At 45.4% G+C, this 25,423-nt stretch overlaps 1 protein-coding gene across 9 annotated transcripts in view; it reads left to right on the forward strand.

Moving 5' to 3' along the window:
* Positions 1-25,423, forward strand: part of LOC126162056 (protein muscleblind-like) — a 608,110-nt gene that overhangs the window by 392,752 nt on the left and 189,935 nt on the right. The window lies entirely within an intron of this gene.

Raw genomic sequence — 25,423 nt, forward strand, 5'->3', positions numbered from 1 at the left:
GTGAAATAACAATAAAGATAGAAAATTTGGGCAGTGATAAACATCTTACATTCTGTTACTTCTATGAAACTTTTGGTTATATTTTGAGTCTTCATGCGTATGTTTTTAACTGCTAACTGTTGTGTGTTGTCGAAATGCAGACATATGTGTATGACAATTATATGATAAGTTTTTGACAACTTCGTAGAACTTTGCTAGATAGCTTTCAAATTTTATGTCTCAAAATATCAAAATGTAGAGATTCATGCAAAAATTCTTTTAATTGTGCGTGCTGTTCAGATCTTTCCTGCAAAAGAGGGAGCACTGAGCACACGGATGCATAATTAGAAAAGTGTGTTAGTGTTGATAGTGACAAAACTTAACACTTTCTCTTTAGTTAAGCTGACGGAAATTTTCTTGAGCAGTAGAGATGTACTAACAAATTGTTACATGCGGCTGAAGAAGAAATTTCTGGAACAGTACACTTGGAAAACATCATTCTGTCGGAGAAAACATGAGCCGTTCGAAAATTAGAGAAGAAGTAATATTGGAGGCAGTGAAAATATCGTATGACAGATATACCTTAAAAATTAACAGTAAAGTACAGACTGAAGTAACACCGGAAAATAAAGAAGTCTCTAGACGAAGAATCCTTCCTAGAAGAAGGCAGAAGTTAATGGAGTATGTGATAAGACACTGGAAGAAGCAGCTGATTCAGCAAAAGACAGACTGACTTAGACTGAGTATTGAGGATTATCATTGCAGCTGATGTTACAAGATAAAAAAAACTAAGACAGTTTCGCTACGTGAGAAGAGGTGAAAAGGACCATTAAACCTGTCGGAAGGTCGATGGCTAAAAAGGGAGAGGGGGGACAGCTAAAATAAAAATAAAAATTTGTCGATTTATCAGTTACCTCTTCTCCTTTGTTTCTTCTTCTTGTTCTTCGTATTAGATTTTTATCTACCTCTGTCCTGTCTCTATTTCCCTATTCAGTGACAAATAATGGTTTTTCAGCATCTCTTCCACCACTTTCTTTTAACTGATTTCTCTGTACACCCCTCCGCCTGCAGGTTGCTGGAACAGCCCGCCACTCAGGAAAGATTTTGCTGCACTGAGAGGCATCAGTCTCTCGAGAGTTTGAGAAAACATAAAAGTCGTGCACACAATAACGCTAAAATCTCACATATTTTCTTTAATCCCATATAAATGGTGCAAAGACCTGACTTGCTCACTTGGTTACGTACGGAAGCAGTAATCCAGACGTCCAGGTTTCTAGTTTTATTTTAATTTGGATTTCCGATACGTAATCTACAGACACCTCTCACATGTACAGACATTATATCCCTGTGAAACTACAACATATTCAACAAGCATTTAATACAGTGGCGTGGATAACCTTAGGACGAAAGTAACTTTCGTTTGACGTGCCGCTACCAAGTAATATAGCTCTATGAAATCGATGAAACTTTGACGATACATAGAGAGAACTGTTACATTATAATGCAGAAGGTAACTGAAGGAAATACGCAATGAGATGAACAACACTTTAATTCAAAGACAATAATTACACTGTACTTACCGCGATTTATGATGGTTCCCTGGGCGTTAAAAGGTGTCACAGAGTTCTTAATAGGATGTGTGGACACCACACATGGCAAGTATAAGCAGTTATTGTGGTGGGACGTTCCATTGCTTCATCAGCGCGACTGAAAACGGCAGGGTCGTCGTTGCTGCATGTGGAAGAGCTGCAGTAGCCTACATGTTCTCGCCGGGATTTAAGACGGGATAGCGGGCAGACCAGTCCATTTGCAGAATATCCTCCCGTTCCAAGGGCTCCTCCATCTGAGCGGTTGGATGCGACTGAGCATTGTCATCCATGAAAATTAAGTCACAGGTGAATTCAGCCCTGAAAAGAGGCACATGGGAAAGGAATGAAATGTCACAATAAAGTTGAGCTGTGAGTGCACCGTGTTCGAAGATTTGGAGGTCAATGTGCCCGTGCAACATTTGCCTCCCCACACCATAACACCTGGACCGCCAATACGATGATGGTCGACATTGTTTCTTGGTGCATTACGTATGCTCAAATAGCTTGAGGTGGGAACACACAATCCACCCAGGAATACTGACACAATCCACCCAGGAATACTGTCGAACGATATCGTTTTGGTAGTCCAGATGTTATAGTATGGAAAGGCATAATATTGTGTCGGCATACTGACCTCCATGCCTTTGAACACGCTACACTCACCAGTCAAGGCTATCGTGACACTGTACTGCTGCAACATGTGCATTCGGCTCTGACTTCATTATTATGGATGACAATGCGCGAATACATCGGAAAGTGCAGATGGAGGGGCTCTTGGAACTCGTCGAATGGACTGATCTGGACGTTCTCCCGACGTAAACCCCATCCATCGGGAGACATAGTGCAGCACATCTGTATGCACCAGCGACCATGTATCAGTTGGCAACCGCGCTGGTGGAGGCATGGAGCGCCCTACAAGAACTCCCTATCAAACTTGTGGGTAGCTTGGTAGCAAGTTGCAGAGCATGCATTTCCATCCATGGCGATCACACACCATAATAAGAACCATGTTCCGCCTTTTTTAATGTCCAGGGGACCTCATAAATCGCACTGACTTCATTATAATTACTGCCTTTTAAATAAAAGTGTCGTTTCTGTTCGTATCATTGCGTATTTCTTTCAATTAGCTTATGAGCTATACTGTAGCAGTTCTTTCGTTGTATGGCCCAAGTTTCATCGAGCTATGTTACTTCGCAGTGACACATCATGCGAAAATCGTATTCGTCCCCTAAGTTTTCCGCGTCAGTATTCAATAATAAACCACAAATAAAATCGATTCGTAAGATGTGAAAGTGCTGCCAGTGTAGGACTTTTTGCACAAACTGACCTTTCGATTAAGCCCTATAAATGCTCGATGGAATTCATGTCCGACGATCTGGGCGGAAAATCATTCGCTCGAACTGTCCAGAATGTTCTTCAAACCAATCACGAACAAATGTTGCACAGTGCGTTGTTGACAATTTGGGATTCGTGGTGTCTGCGCCACATTCGTACCCTACCATCAGCTCTTACCTACTGAAATCGAGACTCATCTGACAAGGCCACGGTTTTCCAGTCGTCAAGAGTCCAACCAATGCGGTCAGAAGTCCAATAGAGGCGCTACATTCGATGTCATGCTATTAGCAAAGACACTTGCGTCGGTCGTCTGCTGTCATAGCCCATTAACGGGAGACTTCACCGCAGTGTCCTAACGGATACGTTCGTCCTACTCCCATTATGATTTCTGCGGTTATATTACGCAGTGTTGCTTGTCTGTCAGCACTGACAACTCTACACAAAAGCCGCTGCTCTCGGTCGCTAAGTCAAGGCCGTCAGCCACTGCGTTGGCCGTGGTGAGAGCTAATGCCTGAAATAACGTATTCTCGGCACACTCTTAACACTGTGGATCTCGCAATATTGAATTCCCTAACGATTTCCGAAACGAAATGTGCCATATGTCTAGCTCCAACTACCATCCCGCATTCAACGTTAGTTCCCATCTTCCGACCATTATCAATCTGACACCTATTCACATGAATCACCTCAGTACAAATGACAGTTCGCCAATGCACTGGTCTTTTGTACCTTGTGTATGCAATACTACCACCATTGTTATGTGCACGTTGCTAGCCCATCACTTTTGTGTACGCGTCTCTAGTAAATAATATGTTTCGTTCCCTCATAACACGTGGAGCAGCGTTCAAGTACAGATAGTCTTGGATTTTTTTTCTTGTATGGAACGTAACCTTCTACTGTGGTTGGCACCGTGGCTTGGACGCAAGGTAAATTTTCTGAAGATTTGGACTCGTATCATTCTTGGTATCTGTGACACAGTGCAGAAAGAGGGCAGCTGACATCGGGGAGGAGGTAGGAGGTGCACCTACAGAGGATGGGCGCCGGCGTTGCCCCGTTGCTTGTTGCTAGCTACCCGCAGCTCTCAACCCGCAAACCGCGCCTTCGCTGCTGCCGCCGGATTACTGCCTCGGGCGCTGCGATGCGCGGCGCGGAGCTGAGCCGCTGTAATTAAAAAGTTGACCGCTGCACATGTTAACACTGCCACGGCCGCCTATATTGGCGTCGCTCGCCTCGACTTGTGTTATTAGAATAGCGTCCGAGGAGCTCGCCGGAGATGTTGCTACCCGCGCTCCCATCCCTTCGCACCACGCTCACATTTACTGCCTCATTCGCAAACGGGAAAACCTGTTTTTGGCGCAGGAAGATCTGCAGCGGATAGGCACTTGGTGCAGGGAGTGGCAACTGACCCTTAACATCGACAAATGTAATGTATTGCGAATACATAGAAAGAAGGATCCTTTATTGTATGATTATATGCTAGCAGAACAAACACTGGTAGCAGTTACTTCTGTAAAATATCTGGGAGTATGCGTGCGGAACGATTTGAAGTGGAATGATCATATAAAATTAATTGTTGGTAAGGCGGGTACCAGGTTGAGATTCATTGGGAGAGTCCTTAGAAAATGTAGTCCATCAACAAAGGAGGTGGCTTACAAAACACTCGTTCGACCTATACTTGAGTATTGCGCATCGGTGTGGGATCCGTACCAGATCGGGTTGACGGAGGAGATAGAGAAGATCCAAAGAAGAGCGGCGCGTTTCGTCACAGGGTTATTTGGTAACCGTGATAGCGTTACGGAGATGTTTAACAAACTCAGGTGGCAGACTCTGCAAGAGAGGCGCTCTGCATCGCGGTGTAGCTTGCTCGCCAGGTTTCGAGAGGGTGCGTTTCTGGATGAGGTATTGAATATATTGCTTCCCCCTACTTATACCTCCCGAGGAGATCACGAATGTAAAATTAGAGAGATTAGAGCGCGCACGGAGGCTTTCAGACAGTCGTTCTTCCCGCGAACCATACGCGACTGGAACAGGAAAGGGAGGTAATGACAGTGGCACGTAAAGTGCCCTCCGCCACACACCGTTGGGTGGCTTGCGGAGTATAAATGTAGATGTAGATGTAGATATTTCTCACTTCTATAGTTACACCATTCCATTAATCACGCGTTCATTTGCTGCGTTGTTCCGTTTTTGGAACGGTCGTATTGTCAACTAAGTCGAACTCAACGATTCGACAGTCGAAGCTCGTTCTTAAAGCTATGACCTCTGACAGAATGAATGTCTTCGGCAAATTTCAAAATTTTTATTTCTTCGCCCTAAACTTTAATTGCGTTTCCCAATTTCTGCCTGGTTTCTTTTACTGCTTGCTCAAGGCACATACTGAAGTTGGGGATAGGCTACAACCTGCCTCACTGCGTTCTCAGCCACTGCTCCCCCTTCATTTCCTTCGACGCTTATCACTGCCGTCTGGTATCTGTACAAGTTGTACATAGCCTTTCGCTCTCTGTATTTGTCTCTGATACGCTCACTGTTTCAAAAAGTGAAGCCCCTCGGTACTGTTAAAAGCTTTCTCTAATTGTGCAAACGATACACTGCTTGACATAAAAATTGAAGCCCCAGAAATGGAGGAAGAAACGCATTGAAACTTCACGGTATGTAATGTGATTTCATTGACTACAAGATAGAGTCAGACTTACAAAGAACTTAGCGGTATGGTACCACTTATCAGTATGATGTTGCACCTACTGTGGTATGGATGCACGTGCTAGTTCTGTTGGAAAGGGTGTCATAAAGACGTAGAATCCCCTCCTGAGTCAAGCTGGCTCGCAGATGTCGTATTTGGTCCTCGATATAATGGGTTCTGACTCTGGGATGGAGCTGATGTCCGAGCTGGTTTCACAAATGTTCTATAGTGTTCTATTGGAAACAGATCTGGGGATGCTGTTGGCCTTGGGAGAACCTAAACATCCCGTAGACAATTCATAGAGACACGTGACATGCGTGGACGAGCGTTGTTCTATCGAAAAGTGGCACAACAATTCTGTCGTATGATAGGTAACACGTGAGGGCGAAGGTTGTCCATGACATGCCGTTGTGCCAGTCGTGACTTGAAAGCGTATCCAATGGCTCCCCGCTCCGTGACGGCAGGAGTAACACCACTGTTCCTCTATAAAACATTGGAAGAATGGAACTTCTCCCCAGTTCGCTGCCGCGCTCACGGACGATAATCATTCGGAGCAGTTGTTGTAGTCAGACGTGGGGGACCGGAATCTTGACGATGAGTATTCCGGCCCTAACTTTCTCATGCAGTCCATCATCGGTCCATTGTCACATCCCTCGTAGTCCGACTAATCTGTATATTGCAAAATTCGACCAGCTGGCCAAATGGAGATCCACAGTGATGCTGCTTTCAGAGTCGGTCAGGTGCTGCCAACGCCGTCGCACTGAAGTATCAGATGTCCATCTCCTTCACAAAATCACTCAACATCTCACAGTGTTCAGGACCCTTGTATACCCTACCCTTATATACCCTAACATGCCTGGTAAATAGCACTAGAGCACTCTGGTGTCTGTTCTACCTGCTACAGAGAATTGCAACTCTAATCATTTACATACCCAGCAAAGCTGTGCTCTTGCATGAAGTTAAATTGTCATCCGACCATATGTTTTGAGTGCTCCAATTTCTTTTTCAGGCAGTGTGTAAACGTAGGTTTAGCTTTCATCAACCTATCTTCTAAGATGAGGTGTATGGCTTACCATTTGGTAAAGATATATTATTTGGCTAAGATATCTTTAGCACGTGTAGGGTTCGGATGGGGATCTGAAGGCGGCGGCGTGAAAAAATGATCAAAAAAGAACTCCATTTACCAGGCTCTAAAGAAAAAAAAAGATCATCGTCGCAGGCTGGTTGGAATCCAGACAGCGAGTACGCTTGTAGCACCTGAAGAAGTCGCCTACGTAGGTCATCGATATATGATAGAGAAAAATGAAATCAGTAACTGGGCTACACACCCGAAAATACACCATTAATCAGTCACGTCGAGGAAATCTCACAGACTGCAGAACTATAAACTGATTGTATTCCGTTTCCTATCACTATAAGACTCAGATAAAGAAATGAGCGGAAAATGTCAGGTAATAAGCTAGTATGTGAATAAATTTCACATGTGACAAACTGCTGATTTTTCATTTTGCAAGTTGATACTTGGGAAATATACTGAGGAGCCAAAGAAACTGGTACACACGCCTAATATCGTGTAGGGCCCCCGCGAGCAAGCAGAAATGCCGCAAAACGACGTGGCATGGACTCGACTAATGTCTGAAGTAGTGCTGGAGGGAATTAACGCCATGAATCCTGCAGGGATATCCATAAATCCGTAAGAGTACGAGAGGGTAGAGATCTCTTCTGAACAGCACCTTGCAAGGCATCCCTGATATGCTCAATAATGTTCATGTCTGGGGAGCTTGGTCGCCAGCGGAAGTGTTTATGCTCAGAAGAGTATTTCTGGAGTCACTCCGTAGCAATTCTGGACGCCTTGGCTATCGCATTGTCGTGCTGGAATTGCCCAAGTCCGTCGGAATGCATAATGGACATGAATGAATGCAGGTAATCAGAGAGGATGCTTAGGTACGTGTCACCTGTCAGACTTGTGTTTACACATAGCAGGGGTCCCATATCACTCCAACTGCACACGCCCCACACCATTACAGAGCCTCCACCAGCTTGAAAAGTCCCCTGCTGACATTCAGGGTCCAGTGATTCATGAGTTTCTCTCCATACCCGTACACGTCCATCCGCTCGATACAATTTGAAAAGAGACTCGTCCGGCAAGGCAACACGTTTCCAGTCATCAACAGTCCAATGTCGGTGTTGACGGGCCCAGGCGAGGCGTAAAGCTTTGTGTCGTGCAATCATCAAGGGTAAACGAATGGACCTTCGGCCCTAAAGCCATATCGATTATGTTTCGTTGAATAGTTCGCAAGCTGACACTTGTTGAAGGCCCAGCATTGAAACCTGCAGCAGTTTGCGGAAGGGTTGCACTTCCGTCACGTTGAACGATTCTCTTCAGTCGTCGTTGGTACCATTCTTGCAGAATCTTTTTTCCGGCCGCAGCAGTGTCGGAGACCTGATGTTTTACCGGATTCCTGATATTCTTGGTACACTCGTGATATTGTCATACGGAAAATCTCCACTTCATCGCTACCTCAAAGATGCTGTGTCCCATCGCTCGTCCGCCGACTATATCACAGCGTTCAAACTCACTTAAATCTTGATAACTTGCCATTGTAGCAGCAGTAACCTATCTAATAATTGCGCCAGTCACTTGTTGTCTTATATAGGCGTTGCCGTGTTCTGCCTGTTTACATATCTCTGTATTTGAATAGGCATGCCTATATCAGTTTCTTTGGCCCTTCAGTGTAGTTAATTTCTATCGTATGACAGAGCGGAGAAGCGAAGCAGTGCCTTGTTAGATGCTGCTCGGCCCCAGGGCTTGGCACGGCCGCGGGCGGCACCTCGGAGGCCGGTAAGTATGTTTCCTCGGAGAGCCCTCGAGGTGGCGCGCTCCTTTGACACAGACGTCGGCGAGCGCGCCTATTCACAGTCTGCACAATTCAATATCGTCCCGCAGACGCTCACAATCGGCCAGAATTGGCGTTTACCCGCCGTAATTGAAGTGAGGAGCACAATAACGCTTGCGGTGAAAAGAGGAAAATTAAATAAACCGTCTCGTCTTCTTTCCCCGTGAGCCAGTTATTATTTGTTGCCGTGTAGCTCGCAAGATTGGCTCGTGTCGACTGAACCTTATTGTACTCGTGTAGTTTGCAAAGGTAGCTGCTTTCGCAGCAAGGGATTCGCTCGAAAGAACCTAGTGGTGCTGCTAGCCGTAGAGTCGTGCCTCTTTAACCCCGACAGAAGCACGAACGGCGACTCACTTTAAATTGAAAGTCACCTCTTATATTCTTTTTTTATGTCTTTAGCTCTTAGTGAGGCGGTGAAAAAATGCGTAAAGTGAATGTCTGTCCAGCAGTGTTGAAAGTCAAGGCGAAAGCGAAAAAGACGTAAGCCACCAGCGCTGTATTTTAACGGCCAGTTTCCAATACGAAGCTTGTACAGAATGTTAGGCAAAGGAAGGTAAATTTGCAAAATGCATGCACTTTTCTTATGTCTCTTTTTGCCGGTAGTATTTTGTATTAAACTGATTCATATACTTAGAAAATGTAACAGGTCTACTAAAGAGATTGCTTACACTACGTTTGTCTGTCCTCATCTGGAGTACTGCTGTGCAGTGTGGGATCCGCATTAGACAGGATGACATCGAAAAAGTTCAAAGAACAGCAGCTAGTTTTGTGTTACCGTGAAATATGGGAGAGAGCGCCACGGATATGCAACACGGACCACGGATATGCAACACGGACTGGGGTGGCAGTCATTAAAACAAAGGCATTTTTCGCTACGGCAGGACCTTCTCACGAAATTACAATGACCAACTCTCTCCTCACAGTATGAAAATATTTTGTTGGCACCTAGCTATATAGGGGGAAATGATCATTATAATAATATTAGAGAAATCAGAGCTCGCCCGGAAAGATTAAGTGTTCGCTTTTACCGCAGGCCGTTTGGGAGTGGAACGGTAGAGAAGTAGCTTAAAGGTGGTTAAAATGGCTCTGAGCACTATGGGACTTAACATATGAGGTCATGAGGCAGGATTCGAACCTGCGTCCGTAGCAGTCGCCCGATTCCGGACTGAAGCGCCTAGAACTGCTCGGCCACCGCAGCCGGCAAAGGTGGTTCCATGGACCCTCTGCCAGGCACTTAATTGTGGACTGCAGAGTAATCCTGTAGATGTAGGCGTAGATACAAACTGTAACAAGTCTCAGCTGCGGCTGTGCATCTCTCTTTGCATAGAATCTTTCCAGAAATACAAAAGAAAACAAGTGTTTTAATGTAGTTTGCAAAGCTTATCGGTTCCATTGACTATAGTCAACAGTAGCTATTGTTAAATACAAACATTTGAAGTGACCAGGAAGTTAATAAGCATATACAGCAGCTCAAGACTGAGCAACTATGGGTCTATTTAAGCCGTGTTCTGAGTTTTAGCGGCGGCACCTTTGTCAGACAATCCATATCTTCTGTAAAGCTCAAATAGTATGTGTAAAACCCAAACAGGCACGTCTTTAAAGAAAAATGTGAGAGAGGAGAGCAGAGAACGAAGAAAGGCAGACACAAAGATCAGGATAATATCAAAATAAAGAAATAGACGTTATCTCAGATTTTGATAACAAGAATCTGACGTTTATGGTAAAAATTGGGAAAAACGCCATTCATCAGTTACATCATTGTTAATCATCCGTTAGAGTTCCGTGTACTATCCTGCTCTCACTGAAGTGAATCTTGGAAACAGCTGTTCTCCACTTATCTCAATTTTATAAAGATATTTATGTAGAAAGTGCCAACAGGAACTTGGAGACGCTACTTGAGTTCCAAGATCTCTTCTGTGGCAACAGGTCTACCTTCCTTCAGAACAATGCACAGCAGCGTTAGGAAACCCTTCTCACAGAAATGTGTCACATGAAACCTTCCCACGACTAATTGCTGGAGACAGTATCTACCGCGTAATATCCAGTAGTAAGTATCCAGAGTGACCTGAAGTGGAATGACTACGTAAAACAAACAGTACGAAAAGCAGATAACGCACCAAGATTAATAAGAAGAATCTTAATAAGCAAATGTAACTCACCCACGAAGGGTGACTTACAAGGCGCTTGTTTGACCGGTTCTTGAGTACTCTTCACCAGTCTGGGATCCTTACCAGGTAGGACAGGACTGATAGAAGAGAGACAGTGAGAGAGAGAGAGAGAGAGAGAGAGAGAAGAGCGGCGAGATCCGTCACAGGATCGCTTAGTCAGCGCAAGAGCGTTACAAAGGTTCTCAACAACATTCAGTGGCAGGCGCTACAAGAGAGGCGTTGTGCATCACGGAGATGTATACTACGGAAATTTCGAGAGATTACTTTCTGGGAAGAGACAGACAACATATTATTTCCTCCCATACATCTCGCGAAATGAAAACGAAGAGAAAAACCAGAAATTGGAACCAATACAGGGGCTTATCGACAATCATTCTTCCCACGTGCCATTCGCGAGTGCTACAAGGAAGAGGGGGGGAGGGGGGAGAGATCAGTTACCAGTTAGAGGTACCAGAAGCACCCCCCGCCACACACTGTCAAGTAACTTGCGGAGTATTGATGCAGATGTAGAATATTTGTGCAGCTTTTTGGAGACAGTGCTTCATTATACAGGGTCTCACAGAACGAAAGGTCAGTGCAAAAAAGTGTTCAAATGTGTGTGAAATCTCATGGGACTTAACTGCTAAGGTCATCAGTCCCTAGGCTTACACACTACTTAACCTAAATTATCCTAAGGACAAACACCCACACCCATGCCCGAGGGAGGACTCGAACCTCCGCCGGGACCAGCCGCACAGTCCATGACAGCAGCGCCCTAGACCGCTCGGCTAATCCCGCGCGACGAAAGGTCAGTATTCGGGGCAATGACAGGAACGATAATTCGACGCAAAAAAAGTCTAGCGAACATGGGCTCTAGAATGCACACCCTAAGAGCTAAGTGCACATCTTCGATACTGTGAAACAAAGCTCTTCGCTTTCCATATTTAGAGAGGAGGTAGTATCGACCAAAACAAGAAAAAAAATGTCCAATAAACATAGGCTCTAAAGTGCATACCTTAAGAACTTTGAGTACCTGTTCAGTAAAAGAGATATGTTTCAAATTAGCGCAGATGAATAAATACTCATAGCTCTTAAAGTATGCACTTTAGAGCCCATGTTTACTGGATATTTTTCCTTTTATTGTCCATACTACCACCTCTTAAAATATGGAAGGCAAAAAGCTTCCAGTAGACAAGATTTCCAGCATCAAAGATGAAAATGTCCTCACAGCTTTTAAGGTGCGCATTTTAGAGTCGATGTTTACTAGACCACTTTGCTTCGAAAGATCGTTTTGTCGTATCTCTGAATCTCGACCATTATCCCTGAGACACCTCGTAGATAACCGCATCATCTGCAAAATATCTTCCCTGCCATTAATACACAACGTCAGCAGCAAGTGTCCTAGTACACTTACCTGGGACATGCCTGAAGGTACTTCTAAATCCATCGATGACTTCTGTCCAAGATAACTTGCTGCGCCCTTCCTGCCAATAAATCCATAATTCAGTCAAGAATTTCGTTTGAAAGCCGATAGGACCGTAGTTTCGGTAGTAAGAGTTGGCATGGTACAGAGTCAAATACTTTTAGAAAATCAAGAAAAATTGTATGTATCTGAGTGCTTTGATCAATGGGTTTCATGACCTCACGTGAGGAAAACACGAGTTATGTTGTCACGGTAGAGGTCATTCGGTTTGATAGACTTCATTACGTTTGAGCTCAGAGTATGTTGTAAGACGTTTACGTTCTCGCAGCAGTTGGTCGGGATCTGGACTTCCGGTGGTGATCTGTACAGCTGTCTTCCTCAGTCTAAACAAGAGGTGGCTTGTCGGTGGCCCCGTGTGCTACTTGGCGCCCCGCGTGAAAGGATGCGCTGGCCGAACAAAGGCCTGAGCGCAGCGCAGCTGCTGGCGCTGGTGGGAAGCCGAGGGAAACCGCCGCCGACACGCTCTGCGCTCCGTTCTGCGTCTCACTGTCAGCCCAACACTTTCCTTCCTGCGCCGATTTCACTGTAGCCTCTGTGGCACCATGCTGCGCCTCCCAGGCAAGGCAAAGCGTTGCATTACACTGTCTAAACACAATCTGCCATCTGCTGCACTGTTGTTCACCTACCACGAACTACACGATCCGGCGTCATACTGTCGGCAGTGATTCCTTCTGCGGTTCAAAATTGCGTGGTGCAGGCCAGTGTGGAGTATGTAGCGTATCAACTCCCGCCCCCTCCCCCTCGCCCCCCATGACATCACCTACCGCCAACATTGTTGTTGTTGTTATGGTCTTCAGTCCAGAGACTGGTTTGATGCAGATCTCCATGCTATTGTATCCTGTGCAAGCTTCTTCATCTCCCAGTACCTACTGCAACCTACATCCTTCTGAATCTGCTTAGTGTATTCATCTCTTGGTCTCCCTCAACGATTTTTACCTCCACGCTGCTCTCCAATACTAAATTGGTGATCCGTTGATGCCTCAGAACATGTCCTACCAACCGGTCCCTTCTTCTAGTCAAGTTGTGCCACAAATTTCTCTTCTCCCTAATTCTGTACAGTACCTCCTCATTAATTATGTGATCTACCCATCTAATCTTCAGCATTCTTCTATGGCACCACATTTCGAAAGCTTCTATTCTCTTTTTGTCCAAACTATTTATCGTCCATGTTTCACATCCATACATGGCTACACTCCATACAAATACTTTCAGAAATGACTTCCTGACACTTAAATCTATACTCGATATTAACAAATTTTTCTTCTTTAGAAACGCTTTCCTTGCCATTGCCAGTCTACATTTTTATCATCTCTACTACGACCATCATTAGTTATTTTGCTCTCCAAATAGCAAATTCATTTCCTAATTTAATTCCCTCAGCATCACCCGAGTTAACTCGACTACATTCCATTATCCTCGTTTTGCTTTTGTTGATGTTCATCTTATATCCTCCTTTCAAGACATTGTCCACTCCATTCAACTGCTCTTCCAGGTCCTTTGCTGTCTCTGACAGAATTACAATGTCATCGGCGAACCTCAAAGTTTTTATTTCTTCTCCATGGATTTTAATTCCTACTCCAAACTTTTCTTTTGTTTCCTTTATTGCTTCCTCAATATATAGATTGAATAACATCGGGGATAGGCTACAACCCTGTCTCACTTCTTTCCCAACCACGGCTTCCCTTTCATGCTCGTCGACTCTTATAACTTCCATCTGGTTTCTGTTCAAATTGTAAATAGCCTTTCACTCCCTATATTTTATCCCTGCAACCTACAGAATTTGAAAGAGAGTATTGCAATCAACATTGTGAAAAGCTTTCTCTAAGTCTACAAATGCTAGAAACATAGGTTTGCCTTTCCTTAATCTATCATATAAGTTGAGTCGTAGCGTCAACAGGCGCAAAACAGAGAAACCATTAAACGGAAGTGGTTTCAAAGGACAGTCTGACAAGTTATGAAACAGCCGGAGCGAAAAAAAGGAGCGTGGTGGTGGACTTACATAGGAACACAACGTTTGAAGTGATCTCATACTTTCTACTCAATTTAGATTTCAGAACTTTAGACATTATGGAGATACGTTGAAGTGTTTCTTTTTTTATTGTGCTCCTCTAAAGTATGTTTTGGAAACTTGCACCTTTCATTTTCTTCCAGAATGGATTTTCACTCTGCAGCAGAGTATGTGCTGATCTGAAACTTTTTGGTAGATTAAAACTGTGTGCCTGACTCGAACCTGGGACATTTGCCTTTCGCGGACAAGTGCTCTACGGACTGAGCTATGCAATTCGTCTCACGACCCGCCCTCGCAGCCGTACTTCCGGCATAACCACATCTCCTGCCTTCCAAACTTGACGTATGTTCTCTTGCATGCCTTGCTTAGACTGTGGCTAGGCAACATCTCCGCTATATCCTTTCTTCGACGAGTGCAAGGTAAGCAGCAGAACTTCTGTGAAGTTTGGAATGTAAGAGATGAGGTGTACTGGCAGAAACAAAATTGTGAAGATGGGTGGTGAACCGCCTTTGGATAGCTCAATCGGTAAAGCACTTGCCCCCGAAAGGCAAAGGTCCCAGAGTGGAGCCCCGGTCCGGCTCATACTTTTAATCTGCCACGAAATTTCCCATTCTCTTGCTGGAAAATGAAAAATCCCATCCTCCCGGGGAAAAAATCAGCACGAGCGTGACTGAAATCAAATCGTTCAAAAGTGCCTGCCAGCAATAAAGACACACGGTCACAGATAATGCCTTTGAAATATTCCGGAGACCACCTTGCGTTGTTTCAGCTATCATTCCAAAGCTTTTGTTTACTCTGTACGCCTATGCCTCTCCATTATAACAAGCCACAAACTTTACCCATCACTCAAGCATATCCATTACAATCGAAAAAATAACCTTCAGTCTACAAAGTTAATATGAGGTGCATGTGGACATATTGCAGTATGTCTCTCCAACACACCTTAGGTCGGGGTTACAGCAGGCGACTCCATTCCCCTCTCGTTCAAGAAGCTCCTCCACCAGCTCTGTTCTATGCGGTTGGGCACTGTCATTAATAAAGTCAAGGCTGAATGCACTCCTGAAAAAACGTACATGGGGAATGAGTATGGTGTCACCGCTGACCGGTTAGTGTACCGTGTTCAACAAAAAAATGGCTCTGAGCACTATGCGACTTAACTTCTGAGGTCATCAGTCGCCTATAACTTAGAACTACTTAAACCTAACTAACCTAAGGACATCACACACATCCATGCCCGAGGCAGGATTCGAACCTGCGACCGTAGCGGTCGCTCGGCTCCAGACTGTAGCGCCTAGAACCGCACAGCCGTGTTCAACATTATGCGTCCCAACACCAAACCACCTGGACCAGCAAAACGATCATGTTCGATAGTGTTCCTGGGTGCATTGCATGTATTGTCATACGGCAAGAGTTGGGATCCGCGCTGATTGAGGAATAGAGCGACCTAACAGAAGAAACCTTACGGCCAGCTTGGCAGCACTTTGCAGAGCATGCATGACTGTCCGTGGTGATCAAACACTCTATTAAGAATAATGCTCCATCTTTTGCAATGTTCAGTGGACCATAAACAGTAAATAGCGGTACCTTCCACGTAGTTATTGTCTTTGAATAAAAGAATCATTTTTGTTCGTCTGATTGTGTATTTCCATCAGTACCTTCTGTTCTGTACTGTAGCAGTTCCTTCTATGATCGAAGTTTCATTGAGATAGGTTACTTAGCAGCGATGTATCATGCGAAAGTTGCTTTCGTATTTTCGCATACCAGTGAATTAAAATCCCTACGTATCAGTCCCATAGCGATCAGAAGACAACGTTAAACTAACTACAGCGCTCACAGAGGCATTTAACCAACCTTTGCTCCAGCGCTCCACACGTTCGTGGAACGAGAAAAAGTCCAAATAACTGGTACAATGATCGTAGCTTCTGCCATGCACTTCACAATAGTTTGCAGGATACAGATGTACTCTGAGATGACAAGTCATGGGGTAGCGATATGCACACACACACAGATGGTGGTAGCATCGTGTACACAAGGTATAAAAGGGCAGTACATTGGTGGAGTTGTCATTTGCACTCTCAGTATACATGTGAAAAGGTTTCCGACGCGATTACGGCCGCACGGCAGGAATTAACAGGCTTTGAACGCAGTACAATACACAAGGTACAAGGGACTTTCGATTTCGGAAATCGTTAGGGGATTCAATATACCGAGATCCATTCTGCCAAGAGTGTGCCGAGAATACCAAATTTCAGGTATTACCTCTCACCACGGACAACGCAGTGGTCGACGGCCTTGACTTAACGACCGAGAGCAGAGGCGTTTGCGTAGAGTTGTAAGTGCTGACAGACAAGCAACACTGCGTAAAATAATAGAAATCATCGTGAGAAGTACGAAAGACGTATCTATTAGGACACTGCGGTGAAATCTGGCGTTAATGGGCTATGGCAGCAGACGATAGACGCAAGTGCCTTTGCTAATAGCATTGGACTTGTGACCACATCGGTTGGACCCTAGACGACTGGAAAACCGTGGCCTTGTCAGATGAGTCCTGATTTCAAGGTGGTAAGAGCTGATGACAGCATTTGGGTGCGGCAAGAACAGCACGAAGCCAAGGGGCCAACCTGTCGACAAGGCAGTGTGCAAGCCGGTGGTGGCTCCATAAAGATGTGGGGTGTGTTTACATGCAGTGGACTAGGTCCTCTTGTGCAGTTGAACCGATAATTGACTGGAAATGGCTGTGTTTGGTTACGTGGAGACAATCTGCAGTCATTCTACGACTTCATGCCTCCAAACAAAGACGGAATTTTTATGAATGACAATGCGCCATGTCACCGGCCCACAATTGTTCGTAATTGGTTCGAATAACATTCTGGACCATTCGAGCGAATGATTTTACAACTTCTGTAGCGGCAACACTTTCGCAATATGGACGCCTATGGGGGCAGCATAACTCAATATTTCTGCAGGGACTCCCATTGACTTGTTGAGTCCATGCCACATCGAGCTGCTGAACTTCGCCGTGAAGAAGGAGGTCTAACACAATATTAAGAGGTATTCCATGAGTTTTGTTAGCTCAGTGTAAAGAGAGAAGCTTTATAAGTAAAAAATAAATTCCACGCGTAGAAGCCTCCGGCACTGCTACAAATAAATACCTGGACAACGCCAGGTTTCTGAACTAGTCTAGTATAAATCTGTTCATGACGACTGTAGACTGAAACCGAATTTTCACCAGAATTACCTTGCAGCTGAGACTGTGTGAAATGCTGAATTTAGACTGAAATGTGATTTGTCAGCTGGGCGTTCATGCGCCGGCCGGGCTGTGTAAACGGCGGGACGAGCTCTCTGGTTGCGCGCCTGAGTCAGCGCTGCCTGAAGGCCAGCCGAGAACAAACCGGCCCCGCGTGGGCAGCCGCCGCTTCAATCATTCACGGCGCCGCGGCCCGGCCAGGGGTCAGTGACCCCGCTGCACGCGCACCCAGCACCCTGCGTCCGAAGCCATTCTCAACGCTCTTACGCCCAAAACATCGCGGTTGGCGCTTCCTTGGTGGTGGTCATTGGCCGATCGGGGAATGGACGTCAATCGCGAATCATTGAAACAGGGCCGCGCTCCGCCGTGGACTGTTGCTTGGTGCCTCCCTGACACAGCGTCACTGCGTGTTACAGAGTGTTGATACCGTACAGCAGCAACCAGCCACACTTTATTTTCGGTTTTCTTTATTGAAAATTCACCGTTGCCGGTTTCCGCTTTATTCGTTCATTGTCACACGGCTTGCATGCTTTTCTCAAAACACATGATACATTTGTTTACGGTTGAGTTCGCTTGGATAAACAAGAACTCACAGTTTCAAAAGTGTGAAAACGATGGCTGCTCTACAAACTCGAGTCAGTAGAACAACTTAAGTGGAGTGGCCGCCTGGCACAATTATTTTCGTCCGTTTTCCCCAACGAGTAACAGTCACATTTTTCTGTATGTTTTCACATACACTGACAGTGATATTCATTATGATTCTATCTGAGCAAAATTTAGTCTGGGGTTGTTTAACTATTTCTTCTCTTCAACGTCCTCTTTTCCTTAGTTCAGCTGTGTATATTTTTTGATCTACATTGCACGGTTCTGGCACGGTAAATGAATAAATCAAAACGAAAGACCTACATGATGATCGTAAACAGTCTGAAAAACTTATAAGGATGCTGGAGGGTAGGTATTGCTGAGAAATAATTGTTAAGAAAAAATTCGATGCGTTGCTTCGTTTACAAGTTAATTAGCATTGAAGTTAGCCAGTGAGGCCGTTGCGCGCGCAAATTCAAGGGGCCCGCCAGAGTCGGTGTCGCCAAACGTGTTCTTCGTTTGGTTTTTTAAAACCGAACAAGAGAGTGGTATAATCATTGGACAGGGGGCGGTAGTAAGGATCGAACCCGAACCAACGGTTGAGCAGTCCCTTGCGCCAGCGTCTACGCTCCATACAAATACTTTCAGAAAGGACTTCCCGACATTTAAATCTATACTCGATGTTAACAAATTTCTCTTCTTCGGAAACGCTTTTCTTGTCATTTTATATCTTCCCTACTTCGCCCATCATCAGTTATTTTGCTTCACAAATAGCAAAACTTCTACCACTTCAAGTGTGTCATTTTCTAATCTAATTCCCTCAGCGACACCCGATTTAATTCGGCTACACTCCATTATCCTCGTTTCGTTGATGTTTATCTTATATCCTCCTTTCAAGATACTGTCCATTCCGTTCAGCTGCTCTTCCAAGTCCTTTGCTGTCGCTGACAGCACTACAATGTCAACGGCAAACCTCAAAGTTTTTAGTTCTTCTCTCTGGACTTTAATTCCTACGCAAAATTTTTCTTTTGCTTTCTTTACTGCTTGCTCAATCTACAGATTGAATAACATCTGGGGTAGCCTACAACCCTGTCTCACTCCCTTCTCAACCAGTGTTTTTCTTTCATGCCCCTCGACTCTCATAACTTCTGTACAAACTGTAAACAGCGTTTTGCTTGCAGTATTTTACCCCTGCTGCGTTTAGAATTTGAAAGAGAGTATTCCAGTCAACATGGTCATGAGCTTTTTCTAAGTCTACAAATGCTACAAACATCTTTCCTTAACCTATCTTCTATGAGAAGTCCGAGAGTCAGTATTATACGAGTGCAAGAAAAAGTTACAGTCTAGTTTTACGCACCGGCGACTGTGGTGGAATGTTAGTTTCTTCCTCCGAATTAGCTACCTCACTATCTACATGCTTTGTTCACTGCACGTGTATTCCATTTCGCATTTTACACCCAATACGGTTAGTGCCGGCCGCGGTGGCCGAGCGGTTCTAGGCGCTTCATTCTGGAACCTCGCGACTGCTACGGTCGCAGGTTCGAATCCTGCCTGGGGCATGGATGTGTGTGATGTGCTTAGGTTAGTTAGGTTTAAGTAGTTCTAATTTCTAGGGGACTGATGACCTCAGATGTTAAGTCCCATAGTGCTGAGAACCATTTTGAACCCAATACGCTTAAATTCCTTGCTAAACTTCATGCACACTTAATCTCCCGGCGAGTACTCCTCTCATGTGACAGAATATTTTTTGAGGGGAACAGTCAGTCACATTATACGACTTGAGTGTATTTCATAGTCTTTTTAGCTATTCGCACCTGTTTGCTTTGGAACGTGAGTGTCCAAACCAAAAAGTACCGCTCATTTGATACCGCCAGTTTCGGTACACATGTATATTCTGTATTCAGACAACGCGTTAGGTACTAACGAACTGCGACCATGTTCTCCAAAAGCAAATAATAACCAATGTTTCCAGAATGAGATTTTCACTCTGCAGCGGAGTGTGCACTGATATGAAACTTCCTGGCAGATTAAAACTGTGTGCCCGTCCGAGACTCGAACTCGGGACCTTTGCCTTTCGCGGGCAAGTGCTCTACCATCTGAGCTACCGAAGCATGACTCACGCCCGGTCCTCACAGCTTTACTTCTGCCAGTATCTCGTCTCCTACCTTCCAAACTTTACAGAAGCTCTCCTGCGAACCTTGCAGAACTAGCACTCCTGAAAGAAAGGATACTGCGGAGACATGGCTTAGCCACAGCCTTGGGGATGTTTCCAGAATGAGATTTTCACTCTGCAGCGGAGTGTGCGCTGATATGAAACTTCCTGGCAGATTAAAACTGTGTGCCCGACCGAGACTCGAACTCGGAACCTTTTCCTTTCGCGGGCAAGTGCTCTACCATCTGAGCTACCGAAGCACGACTCACGCACGGTCCTCACAGCTTTACTTCTGCCAGTATCTCGTCTCCTACCTTCCAAACTTTACAGAAGCTCTCCTGTGGTATCACAGTAGTTTTTCACTATTCTCTATTAATTTTAATACTTGTCAGAACTAGACTGAACTTTGTTACAAAAGCATTAGAGGCGTAAGGCGCTTTTTTCTGGTTTTTAGGAAGAAATGTTTTGCAATTTAGTTTTTATAACGCACAGGTAGAATTAGTCTATACACAAAGTGCTTATAGGATGTTTATTATGGTGCATTGCTCATCGGAAAAAAAGAAGATTTGATTAGAATTGGAAATAAAATTACAAGGCTATTTTATCTGTCGAGTCTGATAAGGGTGTCAGATTAGTCTACTGCGATGTGAAACTCAAGAAAATTCTCATGTCGTGATATTAAAACACGAAAAGCAAATCGCGTTTCTAGTAAGTGTGTGCCATTTTCCGCTATCTACAGATACCGTCACAACGCAGCCGTATTCAGTCGCTGCTGTAAACACTGGTTGTTCATCGCATTCTGCTGTTACCGTCTATAAATAAATAAATGTCGTGTGACTAGGGCCTCCCGTCGGGTAGACCGTTCTCCGGGTGCAAGTCTTTCGATTTGACGCCACTACGGTGACGTGCGCGTCGATATAGGGATGAAATGATGATGATTACGACAACACAACACCCAATCCCTGAGCGAAGAAAATCTCTGACCCAGCCGGGAATCAAACCCGGGCTCTTCGGAGTGACATTCTGTCGCACTGACCACTCAGCTATCGGGGGCGGACACCGTTTATAACTACCCTTGAGATGAGAACCGCACAAGGTCAGGTCAGTTTGAAACCGTACCATCGATTAGAATCGTAAAAAAACATATGAACCAACTTTTTCTGGTAGGAAACACAACTAAGTTGTTAGTCGACATTGGTTGCTGTTTTCAATAGTTAGTTGACTGTTTTCCTGTCGGTTGACTGCACTTACGTAGTATAAAATCTGAACTGAAAATATTACTAATCTCCAGGGAAAAAGACACTTTGGTAACCCTCAAGAGAGAGGGACGTCCAATATACACCGTATCGCTCCTCGAGCAAGTAGCTCTGGCTGCGGGGGCCTCTCGTAACTTGACAAAATGTAGTGGTTATTCCGAAACGAATGTTTCCAATTTATTTTCATGGGAACAACAACGTATAAAGAAAGCACAATAATACAGTTCAATAGAGGCAGGATTTAAATTTTTCTATCATAGTCACTACCATTCGTTACGCACATCTGCCAGCTATGAGTAAGATACTGCATGCCGCACTCGAAAAACCCTTCTTACAGCTTTGACGACAGCATCATAATCTGGAACGTACGTACTCCATCTTTCATAGCCCCAAAGAGATGCAAGTCTCAAGGCGGTAAAAGAGGACTGTACGATTGATGAAGTAGGATAGTCCAGCCAAATTTGGCAATAAATTCAAGATCGCGAAATTGTTGTGAGGCCTGGTATTACCATATTGCAAGCGGAATTTGTCTTCTACTCTGACGCTGTACTGGAAATTCGGGCTTGCAGCCTCGTCAGCGTCGTCTTGTAGCGTTCTGAACTGATAATTGTTTTAAGCTGCAAGACATCTAAAAGAAAAAGAAAAACCACACGATGCCGATCCCAGAAGACGGTGCACATCACTTTGCTTGCAGGTGGCCGCGTCTTGAGCTTCCTCTTTGTCCACTGCATGAACTGTCTTCTGGATTCCTCATCGTTGTGGTGACACGAATTTTCGTTTCCGTTGATGATATTGTTCAGAAAATTGTCACCTTCGACCTCGCATTAGTCAAGTACATTAGTCAAGTAGGTCCCGAGAAATTTCCATTTGATTGGTTTGTGTAAGCTTCAGCATACACTTCGCGATAACCAAAATGTCGTAATATCTTGTCTAAGACACAGCAGCCGACGTTCAGCTATGCACATAATTGTTTGGCCCTAGTATCATCACGGATGAGTTGATCGATACGCTGTTCATTATGAGAAGTGGCAGCTGACCAGGATCACCTTGGCTCGGGTTGTCGTGCACATCGTTTGCACCACTGCTGAAATGCAATATCCACATCCTCAGATAACTCGTAGCTACTGTATCGTCACCATACAGCTGTAACAAGCGTCGATGAATTTCAGTTACTGTATCGTCACCATACAGCTGTAACAAGCGTCGATGAATTTCAGTCGGCGTAATTTGTTCACCAGTAAATAATTAAGTGACACGTCTCTATTTGATACTTTGCTCTACATCAAGTGACATTTTGGATCCCGCCCCTGCTGCTGCTGTCTGCCATGGGACAACAAAACCAGCAGGACATTAGCGGGAAGATTCAAAAATTTGTACTAACCCAACACAATCTGGCTCGGTCGTTCAAATTCAATATAAAAAAGAAGGATTAGTTTCGGAATGACGCTCGTAAAATAAGGTTGAAGGAGTAAACATTGCGTTATGGAGAGCCTGACATTCTGCACTTTTAATGTCTGCCACCGCAGCGAAATTGCATGTACTCTACTACAGAGCATTTTTGTAACGCGCTGGGCTCGCCGTTTGGAAAACTAATGGCTGTGGGCGTAAATTTTGCCGTTGGATTCTGGTCACGAAATATCCGGCTTGTCGCATTCGGCAAGAACCCGTCCGAAAGGTGAATTGGCACCGTGAGAGCAGGCCTGCGCGCCATGCTAGCGACAATGGTGGGCGGCGATCGGCGCACATCCGGCCTCATTGTGTTGCCAACGCCACAAAGGCCCGCCTGCACACTTAACTGCGGATTGCTCGCGGCCGCCGCGCCGCCAACCCGGCCACCATATTTCTCTATCTGCGCACGTACTTTCTAAATGATGCGCAAAGGAAATCGTTACTCTGCCACCGTTATTATGTGCCCCGCCCACTTGATGTACTTGATTGTGAAAGTCTCGCTTGTGCCAACATTTTCCCGGATGTGCTACTCACTGACAGTACACCATATATAGATAAGTGGATAGTTCTATCCCTTCTCTTTTCCTTCCCCAAACCTTTAAAGTAAGAGGAATGCTGCAAATGGGCTCAGCAGCAAGTACGCCGACGGAAAAACATCGCATTACCAAGAAGGACTTGTGCGACAATGACGAAAGATGGTAGCCGAATTTCTTCATCCGAAAAATGACGTCTGTCCAAATTTCAAGCCAGTCGCTTAAGAGTGGCACTAGTAGTGTCTCTATGAGGATGCAAATCAAGTTTTGATGATGATGATGCTGTTTGGTTTGTGGGGCGCTCAATTGCGTGGTTATCAGCAGTCGTACAAGTTCCCAATCTTTGCTCAGCCCAAAGTCGCCACTTTCGTGAATGATGATGAAATGATGAGGACAACACCCAGTCATCTCGAAGCAGGTGAAAATCCCTGACCCCGCCGGGAATCGAACCCGGGACCCCGTGCTCGGGAAGTGAGAACGCGACCGCGAGACCACGAGCTGCAAATCAGGCTTGCTTGAAATACACCCTGTAATGGTCGTGAGCCTTTGTTACATTTGCGATTGGCCGTGGTGAGTTGATGTTAGTGAAGAATGCCTTTTAGGCGACAAAGACGCCATTATCAACATCTCGCTGCGTTTGAACGAAGTCGTGTAATAGGTCTATGGAAAGCTGGCTCTTCCTTCTGCGCTACTGCAGAAAGAATTGGTTGGACTGTAGTCACTGAACACGATTGGTGGCAGTGGTGGTCACGAGAATGTACAGTCGCACGACGAGCAGGCTCTGCACGGCCACTTGGCACTACCAAGAGGGAAGGCCATCTCGTTCGGCGCTGGTCTCTGGGGCGTCCTACTGTATCTGCAGCAATAGTTTCAGCAGCAGTTGGTTACTTCAAGGACAGCTCCGAGCCAGACGCCCTGTAGCGTGCATTCCGCCGACCCCAAGCCACCGCCATTTGCGACATCAGTGGTTCAAGCGAGAGCTCACTGGAGGGGAAGATGGTGATCTGTTGTGTTCTCTGATGAAAGCTGGTTCGGCCTCGTTGCCAGTGATGGCCATGAGGTGGTTAGATGGAGACCAGTTGAGGGCCTGCAACCAATCTGCGTGCTAGGTGTAGTGACCCTACACCTGGAGTTATGGTCTGGGATTCGGTGTGACAGCATGAGCACTCTCGTGCTTATCCCACGCATCCTGACTGCAAATTTGTCTGCCAGTCTGGTAATTATACCTGCTGTGCTGCGATTCATGAATAGCATTCCAGGGGGTGTTTTCCAACAGGATAACACTCGCCCACGTACCGCTGCTATAATCCATGATGCTGTACAGACTATTGGCATATTGCCTTGGCTTGCTAAATACGAGGTCTGTCTCCAATCGAACACTTATGGGACATCATTACAGAAGTCGAATGAGGTAGGGTGGACAGACTGGTAAAACAGGACATGCGGCGAACGGTGGCGGAACTAACATCTGACTTTAATGCTGGGCAGACTACGAATGTGGCTAAATACACAATGCAGTGAACATTCCTAACGATAGGCCTCCGCAGCCGACGACCCATACATGTGCCAAGTTAACACTACAACATTGGAAACTACGACTGAAATGGACACGTGACCATCAGCACTGGACGTTGGCGCAGTGGCAGAGCGTTGCATGGTCTGATGAATCCCGATACCTTCTTCGTTGTGCCGATAGGAGGGCGCGAGTCCGCCGCCTTCCAGGGGAACAGCTGTTTGACAGTGGGACGGAGACAAGCTGGCGGCGGCTCTAATACGTGGTCTGGAGAACATCCACGTGGGCACCCATGGGTCCAGTGTTGTTCGTGCAGAGCACCATGAGGACAAGGGGTATCGTACACTTGCTGCAGACCACGTTCATCCCGTCATGACAACATGTTTCCTGACGGCAGTGGCATTTTTCAACAAGATAACACGCCATGTCACAAGGCCAGGAGAGTGACGGAGTTGTTCGAGGAATACAGTGGAGAGTTCCAATTGATATGCTGTCCGCTTCCCACAACCCCCAATTCGCCAGATCTGGACCCCACCAAACACATCTGGGACGCGATTGTCCGTGACAGCAGAG

The sequence above is a fragment of the Schistocerca cancellata genome, chromosome 2, assembly GCF_023864275.1.
Source record: "Schistocerca cancellata isolate TAMUIC-IGC-003103 chromosome 2, iqSchCanc2.1, whole genome shotgun sequence".
NCBI classification, from domain to species: Eukaryota; Metazoa; Arthropoda; class Insecta; order Orthoptera; family Acrididae; genus Schistocerca; species Schistocerca cancellata.